We start from the raw sequence: 22,891 nt of genomic DNA on the forward strand, positions 1-22,891 counted from the left end.
TATAGCCTTCTATTCCAAAAAGTTATTACCAGCTGAACAAAATTACACTGTGGCTGAAAGGGAACTACTAGCTATCAAAGTAGCCTTTTCAGAATGGAGGCATCATTTAATGGGAGCCAAGTACCCAGTTACAATCTTTTCTGACCATAAGAACCTACAGTTTTTTGGATCACTTAAAGCACTAACACCACGTCAGATGCGCTGGTTAATTTTTTTTAGCACATTTGACTTTGTTATAACCTATAGACCAGGTGCACAACAAATTCAATCTGATGTGTTATCTAGATACGGACATACCTCAGACATGAAACAAGATAAAATAGGAGAACCCATTATTCCTCCCCAAAAGTTTTTGGCACCAGTACAACAGAAGGATTTCATCACAGATCTATATAATGCACACATGCAAATAGCACCTCAGGATTGGTTAAAGGATTCCCATAACACAATACAACGAGGTTTATTGTATCACGACAACATGCTGTTAGTGCCCACCTCTGAATTACAAACACAGGTGATAATTTGGCATCACACCTCACCGTTGGCAGGTCATCCTGGTTGAGTAAAAACCCTGGAAAATGTGCAAAAACACTTTTGGTGGGACACTATAAGAAAGGACATTAAGCAATTTGTCACTACCTGTCCAATTTGTGCAAGACATAAATCTTCTCATAAGGCCCCTGACGGCTTGTTAATACCAATGCCAACACCCAAGCAACCTTGGCACACTGTGAGCGTAGACTTTATTGTAGGCTTACCACCTGTAAAATCCTTCACAACAGTGTTGGTTATAGTGGATTTTTTATCTAAAATGGCACATTTTGTACCTTTACGGAAATTACCCACGGCGGCAGAATTTGCCGATATTTTTATAAGGGAAATTGTGCGTTTACATGGTTTGCCAAGCAAAGTGGTGTCAGATCGAGGGAGCCAGTTCAACTCTAGATTTTGGAAAAAATTATGTGAAAAACTGAAAATAGATGTGGCATTATCCACTGCTTTCCACCCAGAGACAGATGGACAGACTGAACGACTGAACCAAACCTTACTTCAAACGCTACTTTGTTTATTGGCTGATTATTCTAGTGAATGGTTGGAAGCTCTCCCTGTAGCGGAGTTTGTTTATAATAATACTGAGCATTCAGCTCTACTTTGCTCACCATTCTATTTCTTGCAGGGGTATCATCCAAGAGCTATACCCATTTTGTTAGAAGAGTCCCTGTTGCCTACAGTAACGGATAGACTAACGAGGTTAGGTGACATACAAGACAAAGCCAGGAAACATTTATTAAAGTACAAGGAAAGCATGAAAAGACAAGCAGACAAACACAGATCTGAGGCCCCAATGTATAAAATTGGTGACAAGGTATGGCTCTCCACAAAGAACCTAAACATAGAGGGATCCCGAAAGCTGCAACCACGTTTCATTGGACCCTTTAGTATAACTGCCATAGTAAACCCGGTAACAGTAAAATTAGATTTACCAAAAGAATATCCAGTACATACTACATTCCATGTGTCCTTGCTTAAGCCGTACAACCCAAAAACCCGACCTGAACCACCACCTCCACCCATACCAATTAAGGGAAATCTAGAATATGAAGTGAAAAGCATAAAAGACTCAAAAAGAATTAGTGGACGTCTGTTTTATTTAGTAGAATGGAAAGGATATGATGAATCTGAGAATTCATGGGAACCAGCATCATATGTACATGCCCCACAGCTGATTAGACGGTTTTATTTAAAAAACCCAGGAAAACCCCGTCCTGTAGGAGGGCCTTTGAGGGGGGCAACTGTTAGGGTTTGTGCACAGCAAAGAGCATGTCCCCTCTCACTGCACTAGTGGGTTCTGTAATAGCTCCCTTTTAAACTTACTATTCAAACCCTTTCTTGTTATCTCACCTTCCCCCCCCTTAGGCTTCTGTGTATGTTGTTTAATGTGCTGTTTTGTTTACACATTGGGCCTTGCTTTTACCAAGGCTTCTTTAAAACACTCCTCCCTAGGCCATGTGTTAATTCAACTCATTTGCATAATAACTGAAACTCTGCACACCTTTCAAGAACATGTGCAGCATGTGAGGACCATACCCAGCCCTTCAAACCACACCCAGCTCTGCTCACCTTTCAAGAACATGTGCAGCATGTGAGGACCACACCAAGCCCTTCAAACCACACCCAGCTCTTCGAACCACACCCAGCCCTGTCTATAAAAGGCAGCCCCCGAGCCTCACCCAGTGCTTGTGCTCGTCTACCTCCCGCTTACCTGAGAACAGATCCCTCGGCGCTGGCACTCCTGCACTCTACAGACTTTCATTGGCTTCAATGGGCGCAGCTGCTGGCTCTTCCTTCTTCTGGTTTCCGGTTCCTCCTTGCCTCAGCCTCTCTCCTACAAACAACCTGCAAAAGAGAAAGAAGACAAGGTTAGACTGATCAGTATCTCTTACCAGCAACAAGTAAGTGCAAAACTTTTTATTACCTGAAGGAACTTTGACAACAATTTCTGGATTCGTGTGTGGACGGTTTGAAGCAAGATACCTTCCACGAACATTGTGATTCAGGCTCTTTGTTGCAAGAATACCTTGCGGAGCTTTGTGAAACAAACATTGTTTTTTTTTATGGAACTTTTAAGAATCGAACAGTGGAAACCATTAACAGCAAGGCAAACAGTAAATCAAGGACTTGCACAAATTACATGCTGTATTTTGATATAAAAGTACAGTATTTGTTTTCCAAAAGATTCTGGAGATATGGGAAAAGTGAGTCTGCTATTGGGAATTTAGGCTTTAGTTATATTAAGATGAATGTTTGATATTGGTAATTCTGATAACGGTATTTGTTTAATGTTTTAGAAGCTTTACAGTAATAGAAAGCACATCCCAGAGCAGTAACACATTCCAAACCTGGAAACTCGAGACCAGGATCCAAGAGGTACTTTTAGAAGAGAATTTCTAATAAATAAAGGGATAGTCAGGAACCCATTTAGGAATAGCTTGCACTTATCTGTTCTTTGTTTATGTTTCATTAGGCACCAGTTTCTACAGAAGTCAGAAAGGGCCGCAGATTTGTGCAGCACTTCAACAGTGGAAACGCAAGAACGGTGTTGTCTCTCTTTTTTATTTTATCCACTTCCCCCCTACCCTTGAGCTTCTGTTCTTAGTGCACTGTGTTAAAAAACTAGTGTGCTGGAACAAGCAGTTTCAGGGTGGGGTCGGATTGTCTTCAACCTCCATCAGAACTGAACAAGAACTCAGGTGAGCTGGGCTTTGACAGCCAGACCTGATGTCACCCATCCGCCAACCCACAGGGATTCCGCCTCTAGTGCAGGTGCTGTCAGTACTGCATTTTTTTGCCAGTGGATCATTTCAAACTACCATGGCCATTTCATCTGGGATGTGTCAGCCTATGTTTTCAAAGGTGTTGTCCAGAGTGTTGTCTGCCCTGATGAAATACATGCGGAGCTACATCATTTTCCCTGAGGTGGGTGACTTGCCTACAGTGAAGGGTGATTTCTATGCCCTTGGACACATTCCCAATATCATTGGTGCCATTGATGGTACCCATGTGGCTTTGGTTCCCCCAAAAGACGATGAGCAGGTGTACAGGAACCGAAAAAATGATCATTCGATGAATGTCCAGGTGGTCTGTTTGGCTGACCAGTACATCTCCCATTTAAATGCCAAGTTCCCAGGGTCAGTGCATGACGCGTACATCATGCGAAATAGCAGCATCCCTTATGTGATGGAACTGCTACAGAGACACCGTGTGTGGCTAATTGGTGACTCTGGTTACCCAAACCTGCCTTGGCTGTTGACCCCAGTGAGGAATCCCAGGACCAGGGCAGAGGAACGGTACAATGAGGCCCATGGGCGTACCAGGAGGGTGATTGAGCGGACCTTCGGCCTCCTGAAGGCCAGGTTTAGGTGCCTGCATATGACTGGTGGATCCTTAATGTACTCACCAAGGAAGGTGTGTCATATCATCGTGGCCTGCTGCATGCTTCACAACCTGGCTTTGCGACGCCAGGTGCCTTTCCTGCAGGAGGATGGTCCAGATGGTGGTGTTGTTGCCGCTGTGGAGCCTGTGGAGAGTGAAGAGGAGGAAGACGAAGAGGACGACACAGACAACAGGGACAGAGTGATACTGCAGTATTTCCAGTGCCACACAGGTAATAATCTACTCCTGCATTGTATTATATCTGTAACTGTAGTGGCCCTCTACTGTCTGACCTTTCACCCCAATGTATGGTAACTTAGTTGTGTATATCACTTCCTATTTCAGTGATCTGATCCCCACGGAGTGCCCTCTGGTTTTTTTCCCCATGGACTACCGCTGTGTGACACTGGTATGTTGTCATCACAATGTCACTAGAAATGTTTTGTTGGTTATATCGAATACATTTGGTTTAAATAAATAGATAGCAGAATCCAGTTGGTTAATGTGCAATAATTGTGTTTATTGAAGTTTTAAAATAGGTGTATAGTTCAAAAAGGGTGATGGGAGATGGTGGAGGCATGTCCATGGCAGTGTCCAGACTGTCGTTCCTACAGGTCCATTGTCCATATGCCTGTGGAAGGTGGAGCAGGGGCAGTTCAAGGTTGGACAGGGTGAACAAGTGGGACAGTGGGATGACATCTGGGGGTTTCCGTGCATGGCGGGGGTCTTGACATCCTACTCTGTCTTCTTCCTCGATCTCAGGCCTTTCTTGCGGGGTGGTTCTTCTTCTGCAGGGGGTGGGGTCCGGGAGGGCCGTTGCTGTTGTGTCGGGGCCTCCTGACCACTAGCGCCGGCGGAGGTGGTGGGCTGTTCTTCCTCCATGCTAGTGGCAGGGGCCCTTTGGGGGGCCACATGGTCCCGCAATGTGGTGACAATCTGGTTGAGTGCCACCACGATTGTACCCATTGCGGAACTGATGCTGCGCAGTTCTTCCCGGAACCCCATGTACTGGCCCTCCTGCATGGCCTGGATCTCCTGGAACCTGGCCAGGACCGTCGCCATCGTCTCTTGGGAGTGGTGGTACGCTCCCATGATGGTGGTGAGGGCCTCTTGGACAGTGGGTTCCCTAGGCCTGTCCTCCCTCTGTCGCACAGCAGCCCTCCCAGTTCCTCTTTGTTCCTGGGCCTCTGTCCCCTGGACGGTGTGCCCACTACCAGTGCCCCCAGGTCCCTGTTGTTGTTGGGGTTGTGGGTTACCCTGGGTGCCCTGTACTGGTAGACACACCGCTGCTTGACCTGTCCTGGAGACAGAAGCATGGGCCCACTGGGTGGGTGCTGTGCTGGTGTTTCCTGAGAGGGGTAGGTCTGCTGTGGCCTGGGGCTGACTGAGGGTAACCGACTGTCCAGAGGTCCCCGATGGTCCGGACTGGTCATCAGGTTCTAGGTCGACAGAGCTGCTGTCATCACTGGGGGCCTGTTCTGGGGGTGGGATGGACAAATCTGGACCCTCCTGGCCGGTGTGTTGGCGTTCGGGCCCTGCAGGGGTAAAAGAGTATGGTTATTGATTTTGTGTGTGCCATGGCGTGCGATTTGTGGGTGCCCTTGTCCCCCAGTGCTGGCAGTCCCATGTGGGAGGAGTTGTGAGGGTGGTTTGTGGGGGGGGATGGGTATGTGCAGTGGTCATGCTTAGGTGATGGGTGTCCATGGTTTGTGTTGGCATTCAGGGGTTGGGCTTGGGTTGGGTGGGTTGTGCTGGTGAGACATTAACAGGGAGTATGTGTGCTGGGGGGTTAGGGGTGAGGGTGGGGGTGTGGGTTGGCATGCTGGTGGTTGGGGGGGGGTGAAGTAGTTGAGATTAGACTTACCAGAGTCCATTCCTCCGCCTACTCCAGCGAGGCCCCCAGGATGCAGGATGTTCAAGACCTCTTGCTACCATGCTGTGAATTCGGGTGGAGTGGGTGCGGGTCTGCCGCCAGTCTTCTGCACAGCGATGTTGTATCTTGACACCATCGACCGCACCTTCCCCCGTAGGTCGTTCCAGCGCTTTCGGATGTCTTCCCGATTTCTGGGATGCTGTCCCACAGCGTTGACCCTGTCGACGATCCTTTGCCATAGCTCTGCCTTCCTGGCTATTGTGGTGTGCTGCACCTGTGTGCCGAAGAGCTGGGGCTCTACCCTGATTATTTCCTCCACCATGACCCTGAGTTCTTGGTCCAAGAACCTGGGGTGTCTTTGGGGTGCCATGGGGTGGTGTGGATGAGGTGTGGGGTGGTGTTTGTGGTGATGAGTGTGGTGGTGTGTGGTGTTTTGTGCGTAGATGTGGTGTGGGTGATGATGTTGGGTTCCTGTGTGTGTTGTGCTTTGCGTTCCCTGTGCTCTCTCTCTGTGTATTGCGCCTTGTCTCTGAATTTCGATTTGTGGGGGTTTGTGGGTGATGTAGGTGTGTGTTTTATATGGTGATGGGTGTGTGGGTGTGGTGCTTGTATGTGTATCAGGTGTGTGTATTTCGAATTGTCCAATGTGGCTGTGTTTTGTAAAGGTGTGTGTATTTTGAGCGCGGCGGTGTGTACCGCCAATGGAATAACGCGGTTGAAAGACCGCCGCGTGGATTCGTGGGTCGTAATGGCATGGGCGTGTTTGTGTCGGCGTGACGGTGGAGGTTTGGTCATCTCCAGTTTATCGCTGACCGCTGATGAGGCGGCCTTCAGTGGATGTCGGGTTTTTGGCGGTTTGGCAGTTGTGGGTCAGAATGACCGTGGCGGTTTACCGCGGCGGTGTTATGGCGGCCTTCTGGCCGGCGGTAAGCGACTTTTACCGCCGAGGTCAGAATGACCCCCTATGTTTTAGCCAGCGATGCTACCAACTTTACCCACAGCAAAACAACTATTTGGAAATGTTGCTTATCAGACATATCAGAAAACATGTGTTTTCCTTAACAAAATACAGCTCTCTGCGGTACAATTCCATAGGCCTTCCCTAGGAGAGACTTATATATAACGTTAAATGATAATGTGATGAAGTCAAACTGGCAGTAAAAACTTTGTCCTTCGAGTCTGCAGTGGCAGGCCAAGAGCCATTTTGTACCTTGTCACACAAAGGGTGCACAAGCAGTTCTGAGCCCTGAGTGGACAAACTGTCTTACATGCCCTGGGTATCACATATTAGGGACTTATAAGTAAGTCAGGCCTTGCCAATCGAGTGTATCCAATATGGCATGTACTTTTTTTTCTTTTTTTTTAACGTTTGAATTGTTTTATTGAGAATATAGGGTGGTGCATAATATATAGAAATTAACTTTTTAAAGCGTTTTCTTTTCTTACAATAGATGTTTCCGTAATAGATGTACAAACTTATACAGTCTAACAGGTATTCCGGACACTCTTAAGAAGGAACGGGTACAGGGGGAGAAAACGACAGTATGAAGAGTTGATCTTGCAGTAAGGGAAAGATAGGGATGTATTGTGAAGTGAAAGAGGTAGGAGAAGAAGGGGGGTTAGGGGGTTTGCTAGATGGAGAGACGGGTAGGTGGGTAAGGGAGGCCATAGGCCCCGCATTTAGGCTAGCGAGACCTGAGTGTGGGTTGTTCCGTGGTTCCCTATCCGAAGTGAGTTGTCATATGCAGATGGACAATATGGCACATGGGCTTAATTTGTTGTGTTATAGAGTAAGGTGGGGTAAGTGGTTCCAACCTCTGTGGGATGATAATGCCGAAAGAGGGATGAATAAAAAAGGAAAATAAAAAAGTCTTCCATAGGGGCTTGTTCGTTGTAATGAGGTCATTTAAAGAATGGATTCTTCTTATGTATGTTGATTTCACAGACATAAATTGTGTAACAGGGCAAGGGAAGGTATCAGATTGTTTAGTCCAGAGTCTAGTAGATTTGTCTTGGTGGGGGAGCTAGGAGGTGAAAAAGGGAAAGAAAGGAAAGAGAAGATAACTGTAGGGAATAGTGGAAGAGCATGAGGGGGGAAATAAGAGAATGAAAGATTGTGAGAGGACAGTTGATTCTCGTCGACCGTTGATCATTGACCATCCGCCAGCTGCTTCGTGGCTTTGTCAAAAATGGGCGCTAGACTTCCACGAATAGCGCCGCTTGGTCCTGCAAGTTGTAAATCACTCGCTCACTCATGGGTGGCTGTTTGGTACATGGCAGTCATCCATTCTGTCGATGTAGGGGACCTCCAATGCTGGAGTATGCATATTTTGGCCGTGGCGAGTGCTGTGTGAAGTAACCTTTTATGGGCTCGTGATAGGGAGGGGTATGGACGTGTATCATATAAAAGAATAAGTGAAGGCGGGGTCGGGTTTGGTATCTGTATAAAGTCCAACAGGGCGTGGCGTACCGCATCCCATAAGGGCTGTATCGTTGGGCAGTGACATAGGATGTGAAGTAGATCACAGTGGGGTTCTATGCATTTCCAACATTTCACGTGCAGCAGCAAACCTGCCCTGAGAAGTTTAACGGGGGTCCAGTACCATTCTTGAAGAACTTTGAATAAACAAAATTTCAGACGGGCTTCGCGTACTCCTCTGTCAAGGGCTTCTAGTATGTCTGACCACTCTTCATCCGTATAGGTAATCTCAAGTCTGCCCTGCCATTTTAAGCACAGTCGTTCAAGGAGGGGCTGTGAGTAGAGATGATTTGTTAACTCGGCATAGAGACCAGCCATAACGCCTTTGTGTCGGCCCCATTTCTGGAGGTAGGTGACAATGGGTGAGGTTTTAAGCGTCCATGGGGGAGTTCCTAATATTCTACGTATACAATGTTTAAGCTGTATGTATCGCCATTCTTGGTTACTGTGGATACCGAACTCCTCCTGGAGAGAGGCGAAGGTTCGAAAGTTATTTCCATCTATTATATGGGATATATTATGGATGCCTGCCTCGAGCCACTGGGGCCACATGAGGAGATTTCCTCCTATTTTTATGTTTTTATTCCCTGCTATAGGAGCCTGGGCGTAGCATATATCCCTCCCATCTCTGTATGCTGTCCTCTTAGGAGATTCTCTGTGGCTACCCATTCCGGTGGATCAAGTATGCCTGGGAGTGTGTATGCTAATTGTGATAGTAGTAAGGCTAGTGAGTATTGTTCTACCGAGGGTAGGCCTAAGCCTCCGTAGGATCGTCGCGCCAGGATAATTGCAGGTTTCAATCTTGGGCGTAAGGAGCCCCAGACAAAAGTCCTTATGGATGTATCAATCGAGCGGAGTAAAGGGAGGGGTACCTGTAGGGGGAACATGCCTAGCACATATGTAAAACATGGTAGTGTAGTCATTCTGACCGCCTGTGTCCTGCCCCACATGGATAGGCCTAATAGTGACCATTTGGCAAAGTCTTGTTTCATTTTAAATATAAGGGGGTCTAGGTTGTCCCTGATTATGTGTTCCAGGCCTCGATTAATAAACGTACCTAGGTATTTGAGACGGGTTGGGGTCCATTTAAATGGGAGACCATGTATTGCTGCTCTCTTCGTTATGCAGGATAAAGGTGATGCTTCGCTTTTGTCCCAGTTTACCCGGTATCCGGATAGGGGTGCGAAGTCCTCTATGGTAGAGAGCAGTGCAGGTAGGGAGGTTTCTAGATCAGACAGGGTTAATAGAATGTCATCTGCTTAGAGATAGATTTTGGATAAGCCCCCGGTTCCTTTTATCTGTTGGGAGTTCCGTATGGTAGCTGCCAGGGGTTCCATGGTCAATAGGAATGGGAGCGGTGACAGGGGGCAGCCCTGGCATGTGCCTCTTCCAATAGGGAATGGATCTGATAAAAAGCCCCCACAATTGACCTGTGCCATGGGATGGTCGAATAATAGACGTACTTTGGAGATAAATTGTTCCCCTAGGCCAAAATGCTTCATGGTAGTGAATAGATAGGACCATTCAATGCGGTTGGATGGTTTCTCCGCATCTAGGGATAGGGCAAGGGCTTCTTCAGGCATTTGCAGAGCTTCCAGCAGTGTATGGCATAGAGTGCGCATATGTTTCCTGGAAGTGCAGCCCAGTTCGAACCCCACTTGGGTATTGTGAATCAGAGATGGTATCACTTTGCGTAGGCGTGCTGCAAAGACACTGGCTAGGAGTTAAAGTCTCTGTTCAGGAGGGAGATAGGGCGATAGCTGCCACAGAGGAGGGGGTCCCTTCCTGGCTTAGGCAGGACGACAATTGTAGCCCTGTTGGATAAAGCGCCCAGGGAGCCTTCCTGACATGTTTCCGTCAGTGCTTCATGTACTGCAGTGATTGCCTCTTCCCCGGCCCATTTATAAAATTCCACAGGGAATCCGTCCTCTCCTGGAGATTTATGGTAGGGGAGGTTTGTTATAACTTGTGTTATCTCTTCCTTGCTTATATCGCCATCTAGGAGGGCTCTGCCAGCCTCCGACAAATGAGGCAGGTTAGCCGCGTTAAGCAATACCTCTGTCCATGTCTGATCAGTCGTCGTTTCCGGAGTATAAAGATGTCGGTAGTACTTGGCAAATTTGTTCACAATATCTTGCGTACGAGTCAGCACCACTCCTGAGGAAGATGTTATGGCCGATATGGCAGAAGCAGCCTCTCTTTGTCAGAGCTGGGCCGCTAGGAGGCGTCCTGCTTTTTCTCCTTGTTCGTAATGGCACTTTTGCAATTTCTGCAGTGCATATTCCACCTGAGATGTATAGAGTTCCTTGTATGCCATGCGGGCTTGTTCTAGGGAGCAGCGTAACCTAGAAGATGGTTAGGCAGTGTATTGTTTAGTGAGGTTCTGAACTGTGGTTTCTAAGGTGGTTTGGCGGGCTATTCTGTCCTTGTTGGCCAATGCTGCAACGCGCATCATATTCCCTCTCAGGGTCGCCTCTGCCACTGCCCATAGAACCCTTTTGGAGGTCACAGTGCCTGTATTCTCGGTCATGTACGTAGATACGTGAGCTCTTAAATTGCTCCTTCCCTTGGGGGGAGCGGTATCTGCGTACAGTGAGGCGCCATGGTTTTCGGCCTGGGGGAGATAGGCCTACGTGAGTCAGGATTAGCGTTGGAGACGTCTGTCTACGATGCAGGTGTCCAGCATGTGAGGGATTACTGTGTGTGATACCAAAAAATAGTCCAGGCGCGATTGGGTGCCATGGACGGCAGATATAAAGGTATATTCCTTGTCTTTCCGATGTATCATTCTCCAGCAATCAACTAGACCGACGTCCTAGTTATGTCTGTCATGAGTGCCCTGTCGTGATTGTTGCCTACATCAATGGGGCCTGTCCTGTCCAGTATGGTGTCTTGTGCGAGATTCCAGTCTCCTCCGATTATATATCGGGTGGTCCCGATTTCTGTCAGGAGGCGATTTAGTTGTAGGAGGAATGGGTGTTTTGAGCCGGTTGGTGCATAGACGGAGCCCACACATAAGAAGGTATTCCCTATTTTTAGTTTAGCAAATATATACCTTCCTTCTCCATTGTTCCATGTTTTAATGATTGTGATCGGAAGGGATTTTTGCATTAATATCGCCACTCCGCATTTGCGGGGCATGCTGCTTCCGGATTCTTGATTCGCTGGGCAGCAGTTGAAAGCAACCCTCCCCACCCAGTCCCGTTTAAGTTTACTGGATTTCAGAATGTCAAGGTGGGTCTCCTGGATCAGGGCGATATCTGCTTTTTTGGATTGAAAATAGGACAGTATATTTTTCCGCTTAACATAGCTCGTCACACTATGTACGTGCCAGGAGAGGATCCGCAATGGTCGTGTCGCTTGAGAGACCCTCCTCGGCATCCTGGGTGAGTGTGAAGGATCTCGCTTATTCTGGGGTTAGCGTTGTCGGGGGGAAGGGGAGCGGAGGGGTTATTATCTTGGTTGTTAGAGTGGAGGTTATGGTTGTTATGGTGCAATGGGTTATGGGAGGAGGGGTGCAGCTGGCGGTGGCAGGAGGTGCTCTCTAGAAAAGGGGAAAGAGAGGGGGAGGGTGGAGGAAAGGGGGGAAAAATGGAATAGATAGAGGGAGAGCCGGGAAGAAAAGAGAAGAGAGGGAGAGAGGGGTGAGGAAAAGAGGGAGGGGGTGAAAAGACCGGTGTTTATATTAGGATTAAGAGAATAACGTGAAAGGGTACTAGAGGGGAAGGTAAGGGAATATGGAAGAGGGGGATGAGGATGCTGGAGGTCCTACCTCTTTAGTTAGATCTGTCAACGGCGGGTCCGGTTCCTCTCGGAGCTCACGTGCTGTCGGGGTGGTCCCTGCCAAGGATTAGGGGGGGAGGCAACATGCAGCCAGCTGTCAATACGCTAATAACAAGGAGAGGTGTAGGGTTCGTGGTTGTGTATCGAGAGTCGAGAGACAGGCCTATTCGTCGGCGGGTGATGATAGTTGTAGTGTTTATTGAGCTGAAGTGTGTACTTTTAGGAGTAGAGGATAGTTGGCTGTCGTCATGTCTGGGTGGTACTGTCGTAAGATGTTATTGATCGTGCGGGAGAGTTGGCAAAAAGGCAAGAAAAAAGAAAAATGGAGGGGAGAGAGATTGGTGTAGAATGGAACTTAATACGTGTTGCTTAATGCATGATGGTGCAGGGGACGGGGAGTGTAGGTGTATGGGGGATCATAAGATGATATTGTTAGGTAGGGATAGAGTGGATGGAAATAAAGGAATATACAGGCGGGGGAGGTTGGGGCGGGGAAGGGAGGGAGCAGACAGGACAATATAGTTCTGATACAGGCAAAGATACATAGAAGTGTAAATGGAGAGTACATCCTGAGTATTTCTTTTCAACTGTAACAGCACTTTTGTGCATACTTTAACATTTCTATAACCTATTAATTCTATTAACATAAAATGTCCTATTGCCCTATCACATCGTTATATTATGAACTGTTGCACTAGGTATCAAGCTATTTATCATAGTGTAAATAATGAGTGCTGCCGAGCCCTAGACTATGTGAGGGCAATGTGTGGTCCACCCCATTACAGATACCTTTTCACATATTATTACATCATAATACTATAAGGATGGGTGTATTCACATATTGCCAGTTTAGTAGTTTGGCACATACTACCATCACGATCGTCCTGTCTTGGGTGGAAATCGCGGGTATCAGTGGTAATTAGTCTGCAGACAAGTGTGTGCATTCGGGAGGGGGTAATTGACAATTTATATTGTGATACCTTAGTGTGGGACCCCATATTATTATACTATATTATAGTATATTGTATGATATTATATTATTTTATTTTATGATATTAAGATATTAATGGGGGTATTGATGTACATTGGGCCACGTTGTGTTGTGTGTCCTAGGGTTTAGGTTAATTTATCTTTGTTCGACCCAATCTCGGCCCCTGGTATTGCTATGGAGGTTAATTAGTTCTGACGTCGGCATTAGTCTTATATGCTGTGTGCAGGGGTAGGTTTGTGTTGTATTGTGATACTTGCTGCTATGGGGTATTCTGTAGCACGTTGGGAACGTGTCAATTTCTGCAATGGTTGTTTGTTATTTAATACCCCTTGTGCTATGTTGTAAGGCCGAGTCTGGACTCTTAAGTTGCGTACAGGGAGGCAGTGTATCTAGTCCTTACATTGGTGTGTGTATTCTGTCATACCCTAAGGACAGATTACAATTTACTGGATAGTTTCACATTATAAGGCATTATATCGGATTGTGGAGAACATATGCTTTTTAAGCGCCTGGCTTTGACAACAGCACTAACAATCTTAGACAATTATAAGAGAGATACACATATATGATCTGAATAGGTACTCATCCGTCCTCGGGGTCAGCAGCGGCTGTAATATTTTGATTTTCAAGCAATTATCTCTTTTGTGCGCAGTATCGTGGCTCCTTCTCAAGGGGATGCAGTCGTTGGTTTTAAAGGGGAACAGGATTTGTCCCTTTCCAATAGTTGGGTGTGGGTTGCTACTGCGTGTAAAACCTGACCCCTGTCATCATGTGATCTGGCTAGTCTCTCTATGTCTCTGCCTCTTTGACCGGCTTCAGTGTCACATATAGCCATGTTCGTCTTCTCCTTTCCTGAGGGGAAGGTTCCGGTACCTTAATTGTCTTCTGCGGTATCATGCGGACAGTTTGTGCTAGCAGAGTCCATAGGTTGAGATTGGAAGGAATCAAGGAAAAGTCTCAGTTCTTCGGGGTTATAAAAGTCCTTGGATACTCCGTTTTTGGTAACCCACATTCTTGCAGGGTCGAAAAGGCCATATTTTATCTCTAGCTGGCGAAGCCGGGGTCGTAGGGCTAGGGAGGCCTTTCTGCGTTCATTGGTCTCCTTGGAGTAATCGGCAGTTATTCGGATGTCATGCTGATCTATTCGGAAAGGCACATGATTGCACGCCGCATGAAGTATTTAACAGGTTTGGTTATGCTGCAGCAAGCATGCGATGATTGGTCAGGGCCTTGAGGGATTGTCGGAACGTTTTGGGCCTATTCTATGTGCCCGTTGGAATTCTAGCGGTGGGTCGATGTACAGTGAGGTCAGTTTTGGGAGGGTGGAGCTCAAAAAGGTCTGCATTTCCGAGCCTTCTTCGCTTTCCGGGATCCCATGTAGACGAATGTTATCTCTCCGACTCCTGTCCTCCATGTCCGTTAGTTTACTCCTGAGGTGAAGAAGGTCTTGGTCTCGGTCCCGAGACATAGTGGCCTGTGCCTCTAATGATCCCATGCGTTGTTCCAGTCCCGTCAATCTGGATTGGAAGCTTGCAATGTCAGATCGCATGGATTTGGTCTTTAGTGTTAGCGAAGTTATAGAGGCATCCATCCCCTCTATGCGGCGACTGACAGTGGTAATCTCTTGTAGTATCCGGTCAATAGTTGTGGGGTGGTCTTTGTCAGACATTGTGGTGGGCTCAGTTGAAGGTGGCGATGTGTGAGAGTTTGTCGTTGTGGGGGTTAGGCATTTGTGATGCAGCGCTTCTGAGAATAATAGCTGTTGTGCGGGTTTACTGGCGGGTTTATGGTTCGGTTTGTTACCGGGCATTGCCTTAACGATCTACAAAGGTTGCCCACTTAGAGCCCGGGTTTCCCTCCTCAAGGTACGGTATTGGTATGGGCTTTCTGTGCCAGTCGGTTCCTGTTTCTATTCCGTCTCTCCTCTTTTTTTGTTTTTTCCTCCCCTCCATGTCTGTTTTCCCCTGTTCGTTATTCTCCACTTTCTTTTTCCCCCTTTATTTATATATGCGTATGTCCCCCTTACGACTATTGCGAGTTATGGCGACCTGTCATTGTCTTCGGACCGGGGGGGAAGTTGTAAAAGTAATGATTCCGCTGCTGTGGAGTCGGGGTATGAACTGTCATAACCCAGAGTATTGAGAGGTTGTGTCCACTATTCGCCGTGCCAGACTCTCTTGTGGTTGGTGTTGAATGCGGGGGGCATTAGGGTGGGAGTACCTTTCTTCAGGTCTTTTGCCAGCTGCCTAGCCTGGTTAGAGTTATGTGTGACTGTATTCTCCACCTGTTGCCATCAGTGCCTCCCTGGTTTGTACGAGTTGCGGTGGGGCGTTGACTCCTGCCCTTGGACCTAAATGATCTGGGTGGAGAGGGGGGTAAGTGATGTTGAGGCCCTCCTAGGTTTTCTGACTTGGATCACGCCTCTCTGCTCCTCCAGCTCCTTCGTTCACTTCTCGCTCTCTCCGCTCCCTCCGGTCCCCCCCCTTCCACCCCTCCGTCTCCCCTCCTCCATTTTCCTCCTCTCTGCTCCTCTCCGTTCCTCTCCATTCCCCTCCTCCTTCCTCCTCTCCTGTTTCTCCCCCTTCTCCTTCTATTTGTCTGGTATTGATTGCTTTATGGGGGGAAAAGGAGGGAGGGTCAGCCGTGGTGTCCCAATGGAGGGTGGTCAGTAGGATAGCACAATAGCCCAATGCCTTACAGCGTTGGGGAGGAGGGAGGACGCGGTGGGAGCCGTGCCCCCACCGCCGATGGTTTTCGCTTACCGGGTAGGTTTCTCCGGTTAGTGTTAGAGAGGCGCGGTCCCGTCTCTCTCATGGAATCTCCACCCTCTCTTTAACCGTCGGAAGTTCCCCGGCGTCTCAACAAGTCTCCCCGTCAGGGTCCAGGAGATCCAGGCACCGAGCATGTACGGCCACGGGCCTTCACAGCCCCTTCGCAGCTCCCGCGGCCCACCAGGCCGCTCCGCAGCTGCTGTGAGTGCTCCAGCCGCGGCCCTCGTATGACGTGACTCCGCCCCTCCAGCCAAGCCCTCTCCGCCGGGAGCGAGTCACAAGTTCCTGGCCCCCAGGCTCGTCTCCATGGAGTTCCCGGGCGCCGGTCCGAGGCACGACAGTTGGTAGAGTGGGTAGCGCCGGGTGCGGTGTATTCTCCGGCTGTCTCTGCGCCCCCGCTGCCCCCCCAGAATCGCCGTGACACGGAGCTCACGCTCTAGGCGGCCATCTTTCTTCATTGACCGGCCACACCCCCCTGGCATGTACTTTCATGGGGTTAAAACACTGCCACTGAGGTCTGGTCAGCAGGCCTCAGTCCACTCTCAGAGTAAAAGAAAATCAGCATCAGTCCAAAAATGTAGGGGTGAACATGCAAATGGAGACATTTCCTTACAGTTGTAAATAAAAAATTCACTTCCAACAAGGGAGGCCTGTCTCGATAAATCTTATAATCTAATGGTATGATTCATTCTACCTGTGTATATGTATGTATATGAAATAGCATATATGTTAGATGCTGGAAGCAAACAGAAACACTACCTAACATTTCCTCCATAAATCATCAAGATGGTAGGAGAAATCAATAAACAGGAGTCTAGCACTACTGTTGGGAAACGAAACATTCCACCAGGATTTTTGACTGCATATGGGAACGTTGCGGAAGCCGGTCTGTACAGGGGTGGGAGGCTGAGGGAGTCACTGTCAGTCTCCTCGTATATAAAACAGGGTCTGCATGTTGGTGACGTTCAAAGGCTGGATTTAGTAGTCCTTATGCACCTCGGCCATTCCAGGATTACTGGAGAGCAGGAAGTTCGGACAATGTTGTTGTGTGTAATGGGGAGGATCCTTTATGTCTGCTTTAGCAATCAGCAATCAGGGCGAGGAGAGCTGTGACTGAGAATGAGTAAGGACTGGAGCAAACATAGGCTAGACAACTTGACAGCTCTCCCGTTCCTCAGACCCCCTAATCCTAGCCTCACCCTCGCACTACCGGCTTTCTCTAAGCCACCAATCTTTTTTGATGTACAAAATGATGGATAAAAGATATTTTTGTATAGTTGTGGTAAGGGTTCCTCTTACCGCATTTAGTGTGCGTTGCTTAACGCCACCACCTTGAAGCTGTTACTTGTACAGTTTTACATTTATGAGCAGAGGCATGTAGGGGCATATTTAAGAAAAATGGCGGTCCAAACAGTGCAGCACCACTTTTTTTGTGCTCGTTAGCGCCCCCTAATGCCACCATGTGTGCGCGCCGTATTTAAAATATGGTGCACCATGACGGTAGTTGGGGGACTAGCGTCAGAATTTTTTATGCTAGTCCAGCACTTTGCAGGATTAGTGTAAAAAATGCTGACTGACAAAGGGTTACAAAGTGGCACAATGCATGCATTGCACCACTTTGTAAATATGGTGCAGCAGTTTTGGCTTTCTAACGCCACATTAGCGTCACAAAAATGACTCCAGTGCGTCATTGGAATGGCACTAGGGGCTCTTAAATAGGTTCCTTAATGTTTACTCGCTGTTGTTTGCACAAAGTCATATTCTTAGTTATATTCTGGTTCTCATGCCATCACTGCATTACCATTTCTTATGTTTCTTTGTTCATGTCATAGAGCGTTAGTATTTGTGGTGCTTTTCGTTCCCTTACGTCATAGGGATTTAAAAAATATTTTTCATTAAGTGTTTTGTGTGAACACATACAAGTTCCCTCATTTTTGTCTTGCAGAAATTATTGGGAGCAGTAAAAGTATGCATGTCTGTGGTATTTCTATTGCACAAACCTAATCAAATGGCAGCAGGGTGCTGTCCACTGATTGTATTACAGGACTTTTTTTCTGCAAAGCACAATTGCAAACCATCTCAGGTATTGCAAAAAAATTGAAAATATAATGAAGTGTGATATATAGCAATGCCATTTACCATCTGGTAATCTTAAAAAATTCTCTGGCAAGGGGCAATGGTGCACAAAATTCATGTCACTGCTGTTCTTTCTCCAAATCATTAGGTCAAAATGTAAATACGGTAGAAATAACAATCAATAGTGACATTTCTGACTGTTCTTTCCTCTGCATTCAAACTTCATGATTCTCAGTTCACAATTAGAGGCTTAGGGCCTGATTCTAACTTTGGAGGACGGTGTTAAACCGTCCCAAAAGTGGCGGATATACCACCTACCGTATTACGAGTCCATTATATCCTATGGAACTCGTAATACGGTAGGTGGTATATCCGCCACTTTTGGGACGGTTTAACACCGTCCTCCAAAGTTAGAATCAGGCCCTTAGTGTCATTGTTTTGGATTTTACTGTTTCATCGAGTCAAACACTTGTTTGGATTCTTAGAAAGTGTTGTGGCTATGCCAGTAAGATGACTCATTGATTTAATGCTCAGTAACACATGCAGTGATCTGAGGGTTACAAGTTCAAAATCATGCAGGAAAACTCACAGTCAATTAGAGACTGCTGGAACTCCAGTCTGCCTATTTTCAGGTTTTTCTCATGTGTCTTTTAGACACATACACTTTAAAGCATGGGCAAAGTGGTTTCTGGCCAAGGGCTTCAGCCTTTCAGGGAGCCCTCTGATAGGGCCAACCCTGTTCTGCAGACACTTGCCCTGATTACCTTGAATAATTCTTAAACAGATAGTTTTAAACACCGATTTCCTTTTATTTATTTTTATTCTCGGTGATGTCTTGGAGTTTATTACAGACATTTTGCAGAGAAATGTTGTGTTTGTGTTTCATAGAGCATCCATAAAAAAAAGTTTTTTTTAGATCATAACAGTACCTTACATATGAGAACTGGGGGTATGTCACAGAGATTATTTGCAGTAATATTAGTGAGATGCTGTTGGGTTACAATATTGAAAACACACATCAATATCCCTGAATATTAGATGTGAACACATTCACAATTTGCCTGTGCCAAAGAGGGCGTAAAAGAACTGAAATTGAATCAATCAATCAGGATTTATGAAGTACAGATAATCACCCAATAGGGTATCCCGGTGCTTGCAGTTCCTGGAGGCTTATTCGAACAGCCAGGTCTTGAGGGGCAGTTGGAATTCCGGAAGTGAGGTGATGGTCCAGAGGTGCTTGGGGAGGCTACTCCAGGTTTTTGCTGTGATGTGAGAGGAGGAGCATCCTCCACTTCTGTTTTGGTTAGTGCGTGAACTATGGGCAAGTGAAAGGGAGGCAAAGCATAGTCTTCTCAATAGTTGGTGGAATTTCAGGCGGTGGTTAATGTATGTGGATCCTTGGTTGAGTAGAGCCTTGTGTGCATGGGTCAGCAGCTTGATTTGGCATCTCTTCTATATGCGGAGCCAGTGGCATTTCCTGAGGTGGGGAGTGATGTGGGTTTGTCAGGGAAGGCTGAGGATGAGTCTGGTAGTAGTGTTCTGTAGGGCTTTAGTCTCTGTAGGAGTGTGCGGCAATTCCTACATATAGGGCGTTGCCATAATCTAGTCGGTTGGTGATGAGGGCAGGTGTAAAGGTGCGTCTCGTATGTAGGGGTAGCCACTTGAAGATCTCACGTAGCATGCAAAGAGTGAGGAAGCAGGCTGAGGAGATGGCGTTGGTCTGTGATTTTATGGTGAGCTTGTTGTTACTGGTGATACCAATCTTTCTGGCATGGTCGGAGTGGATGGGTGCGGGTCCGAGGTCTGATGGCCACCAGAAGCTGTTCCATGGGTTGCTGCTATTGCCAAAGATCAGTCATTTTCTCTTTTCTGTGTTCAGCTGCCGGCAGTTGTTCTTCATCCAGTCAGTGACGCTTGTCATACATCTGTGAAAGTTGGTTCTGGTGGTGCAAGAGTTGTCGGTGAGTGAGAGGATAAGTTGGGTGTTGTCTGCATGGGAAATTAAGTTGAGACTGTGGGACCTGATGGTGTTGGACATCGGGTCATATGTGCATTGAAGAGTGTGAGTCTGAGGGATGAGCCCTGGGGGACTCCGATGGTGATCTCCTTGGGGTCAGAGGTGAAAGGTGGGAGGTGGAATTCCCCAGGTTCTTCTGGTGAGGAAAGAGGTCATCCCTCTGAGTGTATACCCTTGGATGCTGATGTGGTGGAGTTATTCGGTCAGCATGTGGTGGGTTACGGTGTCAAAGACTGCTGAGTGGTAGGGGAGGACCAAAGCTGCTGTTTCTCCTCAGTCAAGGAGGGTTCGGATATCATCGGTGGTTGCGATCAGGGCAGTTTTGGTGCTGTGATTGCTGCGTAAGCTGGATTGGGAGGTGTTGAGTAGCTGGTTCTGCTCCAGGTATGTCATGAGTTGCTTGTTGATGATCTTTTCCAGTACCTTCACTGGGAATGGGAGCAGAGAGATTGGCCGGTAGTTTCTGGGTTCGCTGGGGTCGGCAGAGGGTTTTTTGAGTGGATCATAAATTCTAAGCGGTTCTTAGCAGGGCCCCAAAAATACATTTGGCCCAGGGCCCCCCAAATCCGTAAGACGTCCCTGCTTTTAATGACGAGGGAATTGCAGCATTTCTTCTAGTGCAATCCTTACCAGTTTCAATGGCACACACCTTTCACCCAATGGTGTGTCAGCCAAAGGACAGCCTGGTCACAATGACTGATTTTACAGAAAAATGTAAAAGTGTCTCTGGCTCTTGGGAAGGAAACTTCCTGCACATTAGGCTATTTGAATTGTGCATTTCAGCAACAAAATACTTGCCTTGAGATTTTGCTGCGGAAAAGCAAAAGAGAATTCAGAACAGGCTGAATAAAACATGCTGGCCTTCCCGACATTCAGGAGTGATGAAACTACAGCTGCAGATCCACTTTCAGCACAGAGATCCTGTCAAGCGGACTGGGACCTTTTTAAATGTGGTGTGTAGTCTCCTGTCAGGGCAGGGAGCTCCCACCAAGCGGTAAATGAAGGTTGTTAAATTAAATACTATTAAGTTGGGTAATAGTGACATAATATTTACTGTCCTTGGAAATAGGGTAACTTTAAGCATTATAGAAAAGTGATTATTAAAACTGTTAAAAGGATTACTTAATTCTATCCTTCAACTCACCTCACTTCCTTTTTTGTATTGTCAATAAAGAGGTAATTCCCTTCTCTTTCCTTCAAATCCTAGATCCTAATAACATATACACTAGAAGAGATTTCTATAAACAAAGGGACATATTTATGAGTGGTTTGCATCATGCTTGCATCGTGGTACGTGGTACATGCATGACACATTCACTGTTGTTTTAATTGTTTGACATGGGCTTTTGGTTTAGCTTTTTTATTTAGCGCCAAGAAGCTTTGCATCAGTGCGCTCCAAAACTAAATATAACACGTCATGTGTTTCAGTTAAAGAAGTACACATTCTGAAACTATTTATCAGGTAGTCATATGTGGTGTTTCCAGTGGCTGTAAAAGGAATGATGACCCTATACTGTAAACCAATATATGCCAGCAGTCACTTAAAAGGGAGCGAGAACGTGGTGCCACTTTGCACCGAAAAGTGAGTGTAATTCCAAACAAGAAAGAGCATGTCTACAGCAGAAACCTGCTGACATGAACAGTTTTAGCAGGGAATGAGCTTGGAAAGAATGTTAAATCGTATTACACTGAATGATAAGTAATTGAACGAATGCTAATTCCATGGGGCCTGTTAAGCGTTGCCATATAGGTTAAATGTTCAGGACAGTGTGTTCGTACATACACAGGGAATTAAATAGAAAGAGACAAACAACCTTCAAAAATAAACACACAAAGAGACAACCTTCCCAAAACACACGCACACGCGACCCACTCGCGCGCGCACACACACGCTATTGACTTCAATGAAGTGTGTATTTACTGTTCGGACTTCTCTTTAATTCTGGGATATGCTGTTTACATGAACAGAATAAATATGTATGTGCCTATCGTTTTTAAAAACACTTGAACTAAAGTTCCAAAACAGACAATGGGCCCCAGTCCTCGTGCTGCGTTCCTCAAACGAACAGTGTTTGTCTGGCTCAGCCAGTTGTCATGTTGAGTGTGATACATCACCCAACACTACCCTCCCCCCCTCACCCCCCCCCCCCCCCACCAACAATTATTAATTTGCCTTTTCTGGAGAATTGACCCATGCGGAGTCAGACTTTTTATATTTATCGTGATTGAACATGCACTACTTTAATAACACTCAAAAGGTTAAGGGGGTGAATCAAATTCACAAAATTGCAATGTAATTGGGTTTTCCCTCATAGAGGTAGTGACTAAATACCACCAACCTGAAAGTTAGATAGGGAAAATACAAGTATACCTAAACTATGGGTATTCTGATCGGACGCTGGCAGAAATGGAGTGGGTCGAGAAGCTAAAGCTGGCACGGAGGAAAGGCAAGGTGGGAAGGGAGTTTACAAACCGGACAATTCATGTTGGAAACAAATCGTACCATGCCCCACCAGCGAGTGCATTATTGATCCTGGTTTCTAAGAGACCATCGGACGCTGCTGTAGTAAGTTGGGAGGTTCACCTTGGGACTGCCAGTGTCTAATGCCCTACCAGGCCCTTCTGTTCAAATGTGTTGAGGGTCTGTAATTTAATCATCATGTGCATGAAAAGAGCCAAAAGTGGCCATTAAGTGTGTAAAACGCTCAAATAATTTCAGTTATAGCTATCAAATCCCTCCAACTGCATTCTTTTCATTGTGCACCTTGTCAATAAATATCACTTTTTTTGCACACTTACTCATGCAAACCATTGTGTGAGATTCAAGGTACAGAACCCTAGGAAGACATAGTTAAAGAAGAGAGGAAAGTCTATCAACTCTCATAAAGCGTGTAAATGATCTTCAATAAACCGAAAGCGCTCGTATATTCGTATTGCAAAAATAAGACTCCACTTCCGGGAGAAACAT

Source organism: Pleurodeles waltl, chromosome 4_1 (genome assembly GCF_031143425.1).
Source record: "Pleurodeles waltl isolate 20211129_DDA chromosome 4_1, aPleWal1.hap1.20221129, whole genome shotgun sequence".
In the NCBI taxonomy this organism is placed as follows: Eukaryota; Metazoa; Chordata; class Amphibia; order Caudata; family Salamandridae; genus Pleurodeles; species Pleurodeles waltl.